This window comes from Procambarus clarkii, chromosome 64, assembly GCF_040958095.1.
Source record: "Procambarus clarkii isolate CNS0578487 chromosome 64, FALCON_Pclarkii_2.0, whole genome shotgun sequence".
NCBI lineage: Eukaryota > Metazoa > Arthropoda > Malacostraca > Decapoda > Cambaridae > Procambarus > Procambarus clarkii.
This window is the reverse complement of record NC_091213.1, coordinates 9,005,433-9,009,756: the sequence shown is the minus strand read 5'-3', so window position 1 is coordinate 9,009,756 and position 4,324 is coordinate 9,005,433.

Below are 4,324 nucleotides of genomic sequence, written 5' to 3'. Positions count from 1 at the left end.
TACATTGCAAACAATTTGATACTAAAATTAAATATGTAACATGGAATTTTATGTCGGAACACTGGAAAGATATAAATAATTTTGTGATGATGAGCGTCCAAAATTAAAATATTTGTTAAAATTTCAGTTATTGCTCTATTATTATGGGACTAGTTTTAAAATACGCGCCTTTATATTGCTAACAATTTGATACCAAAACGAGCGATGTAACACAAAAATTGATGTTATCGAACTGAACGAGTATACACATTAGGTTCCGGGTGTGATAATTGGTTCTCGTTCACGGGTAACTTTAGGCTTTGCTAAGGGAGTCACGACGAGCTTCTGGACAATATATGCATATACACCTGCAGGAAATTTAATTGCGAACACATTGATACCAAAACGAACGACATAGCATGAGAATTAAGGTGAGAAAACTGAAACGAGTATACAGTACACATTTAGTGTCGCTGAGCGCTCGCCTGCACCGCCAGGCCTACTTCGTGCATACGTGCGGAGTGCACGCCCGGGGCGCAATACTGTTAAGAGACGTTAGGCAGATCATTGATGTATATAAAAAATAGGAGAGGTCCCAAGATGCTGCCCTGTGGCACTCCAATGGTTATTGGTAGAGTGGGAGAGGTTATATCATTGATGGCTACACATTAGTGTCTACCACTAAGATAGGATTGGATATAGTCCAGGGCATGGCATCGGATTCCATAATGGAGTTTACGTAGGAGGTAGTTGTGATTAACAGTATCAAAGGCCTTTCTCAGGTCAATGAAGAGTCCAACTGGAAACTCATTTTTGTCAAGGGCTGAGTAAGTTAAATCAAGGAGACTAATAATTGCATCGTTGGTACTCTTTTGGGAGTGGAAGCCAAACTGACAGGGGCTGAGTAATGCTGTTAATTTGGTAGTTTTGAATTATGCCTCTTGCTATTGTCAATATTAAAAAGTATTTGTCAGTCAACTGACCATTTAAGAAGTTGATCTCTTTGTAAGGCCTCGGTATCATTTTCACTTCCCACTTTACCTTATCTTCATGTCATCTAAACATTTTATGATGTGGTTTGTAATATTCTCATCTATATCATTGATGTATATGACAAAAGGGTTGGCATTAAAATGGACCCTTGTGGTGCCAGACTCGCCACATTTATCTAGTCAACTTTCTTCCCATTTAGCACAACCCTTTGTTTTCTAAGTTTTAATCATTATTTTATCCCTTTTAGTATTCTACTATTTATACCAAGTACTTGTAGTTTCCTTGCTAGTCTTTCAGGTACCTTGCTAATGCTTTTGACAAAGTCAATATAAACTACATCTTTCCCTAACAATCTTGGTTGTAAATAAAAAAAAATAAAACTTTCAAAACCATCTCCAGATATGCATTGCTACGCACATACACCTTCCACTCTTGCTCGACATATTTGCTTTGAGGAATTTTCTACACACACACACCTCTGTGCCCTTGTCAGCACATCCCTTTGAAGACTTTGCTTCAAACACATGCCTGAGTCATTGCTGCACACACTCAATTTAACCTTCCTCAAACCTCCTTAGGCCCTTACTCAACACATTTCCTTAAACACTTTCAACCACACAATCACTGGTTGCCTTACATGGGACACATCCTCGGCTCCTTACTAGGAGCACATTATAGCCCTTGGGCCCTACTACTAATAGACTTTTGTGCTTGTCACTTGCACCTCTGGAACCTAGCTTTGCACACTTCCCTTTGGCCCTTGACCCCACACACCTTCCCTAAAAATTTAAGAGGCACTATAAAAATATTTCTAGCTTATCAAGAGGAATTTTTGTTATACAATACAGTACCTGAGCATACAGCCTTTGGTTCCTGTATTGAGCTGCATACAATGTCCTGTAGTCAGGTCAGCCAGAATATCAACCAAGAGTCCTGTCAGAGACAGGACAGGATTATTAACATTTTTACAAAAGTTTAACATAAATGGGTTATGGTGTAAGGGAAAACATAATTTGAAAATTGAATAGTGATACACCATCTGTATGAATGGAATTTCTTGAACTGCACTTTTAACTTCAATAATTAAACAAGAACTTGTTTAACATTATATAAACGAATGTCTTATTTGTTAAAGGTTGAAGGTCAGTTGCAAGGAAGACAAATATAAATATTAAAAATTTTATGGACAAATTTATAAAAAGTATTAGCATTTACAACATGTTAATATAAATAGGTTATGCTGTAAGGGAAAGCAACAATATGGGTTATGCTGAAAGGGCACGCAACATAATATGGGTTATGATGAAAGGGAACGCAACAATATAGGTTATGCTGAAAGGGAAAGCAACATAATATGGGTTATGCTGAAAGGGAAGACAACAATATAGGTTATGCTGAAAGGGAAGACAACAATATGGGTTATGCTGAAAGGGAAAGCAACATAATATGGGTTATGCTGAAAGGGAAGACAACAATATGGGTTATGCTGAAAGGGAAAGCAACATAATATGGGTTATGCTGAAAGGGAAAGCAACATAATATGGGTTATGCTGAAAGGGAAAGCAACATAATATGGGTTATGCTGAAAGGGAAGACAACAATATGGGTTATGCTGAAAAGGAAAGCAACATAATATGGGTTATGCTGAAAGGGAAGGCAACAATATGGGTTATGCTGAAAGGGAAAGCAACACAATATGGGTTATGCTGAAAGGGAAAGCAACACAATATGGGTTATGCTGTAAAAGAAAGCAATACAATAAGTAATACAATATGGGTTAAACCAAGGAAAACTTTGAAAATTATATATGCATGGTAAAAGATAAGGATAAAGCTATCAAACAAACTATACAAATGGTTAAAAGATTACAAAAAACTTGTTAGGGCCTCCACCCCCTACACAAGAGCAGCCAAAGGGGTTAGGGCTACTCTAAAGCTACAATGGATGAAAGAGGGGTCGAAAACAGTCGGTCGTTACTACCAGGGTGATGTCGGGTTGCGAGAAAAACCCCAAGGCTAGCCATTTGGGATGAGTAACCCCAGATCCCACAAGGGCTTGCTGAAGGAGAGGGAAAAAAATCCACCTCCTTACCCCAGCCTAGCTGGTGACTTGCAAATGAATTTGCAGCATTAGCAAAGAGAGCAGCCTCCCAATGACTAGCCATCTGAGAATCTGAACTCTCAAGGCTAGTTGTGGTTGGAGGAGCTCTCCCAGCTCAGGCTTGCAGATGAGATGAAGAGCCTGGATGGTAATAAGCCCTTGTATGGATGAAGATAGTCCAGTAGGCTAAACTGGAGAGATTGTGCGACGTAAAGCTTAGTGGTTAGCCAAAGGGTGAAAACCCACAAGGTTAACCAGAAAGCTGCGTTGAGTAGAACCACTGCTAGCATGTAAGGCAAGTCTTTCTTCAGGAAGAGAATCGTCCTAGGCTCCCTGAAGGTGGAGTGTCCTTGTGTTGATAAAAAGTTCTTCAAGGAAGAAACATTACAGTCTTACCTAATTAAGATATAGGCACGTTTAAAAGGAAACTTCAAATTCATATTCAAAGATATTGAATTATTTTTCTCAAATTTCTAAAACTGCAAAATTGTCAAAATATGACTCACCTTACTAAGCTGCTTCGTACTTCCAGGCTTTCACTTCAGAACAGAATATTTTCTGGAAAGAAAAAGTAAATTTTCAAATATATTGTGTATTACACTATAATGCTACATTTCATTTTACTTGAAATTTAAACTCGGTTACGTTGAATTTATTTACGAAAACGGATTAGTCATTACTTTGCAAAGAAAAGGGGATGCTTGAGAACTCTGAAGCACTGAACTGTTTAGCAGCACAGATCTGCTAAACACCACAAACACTATGGTAGAAGTACTGATAACCAAAATAGAAATTCTAAATGTGGTGATTGTCCTTATATATAAATCACCTAATGCAAATCCTCGGCAATTTAAAAGACCAACTTATGAAAATAGAATACAGCTTAGAAAACCTTATAAACCATGCCCTTAACATCATTCTTGGTGATGTTAACTTATGACATCTAAAATGGAAAAATGTGGCAAATACTATTATAGCAGAAAGAGAATCCCAGGAAGCAGTCTGAATGAACAGTCACACACAAATTATATCTTAGAGATGTAAGATGTAATTTGTGCCCGAAACGCAATGCCTGTTAGTGGCTGTACAAGAATGTAAAAACATTAATACTATGTTCTCTCAAACCCAATGTACCTTCTTGTATATATATGTATATAATATATATATATACATGTATATGTATATATATGTATATATACAGTACTATAAATAAATACAAAATAAATAAATGTATGTGACAGATTTACTTTAA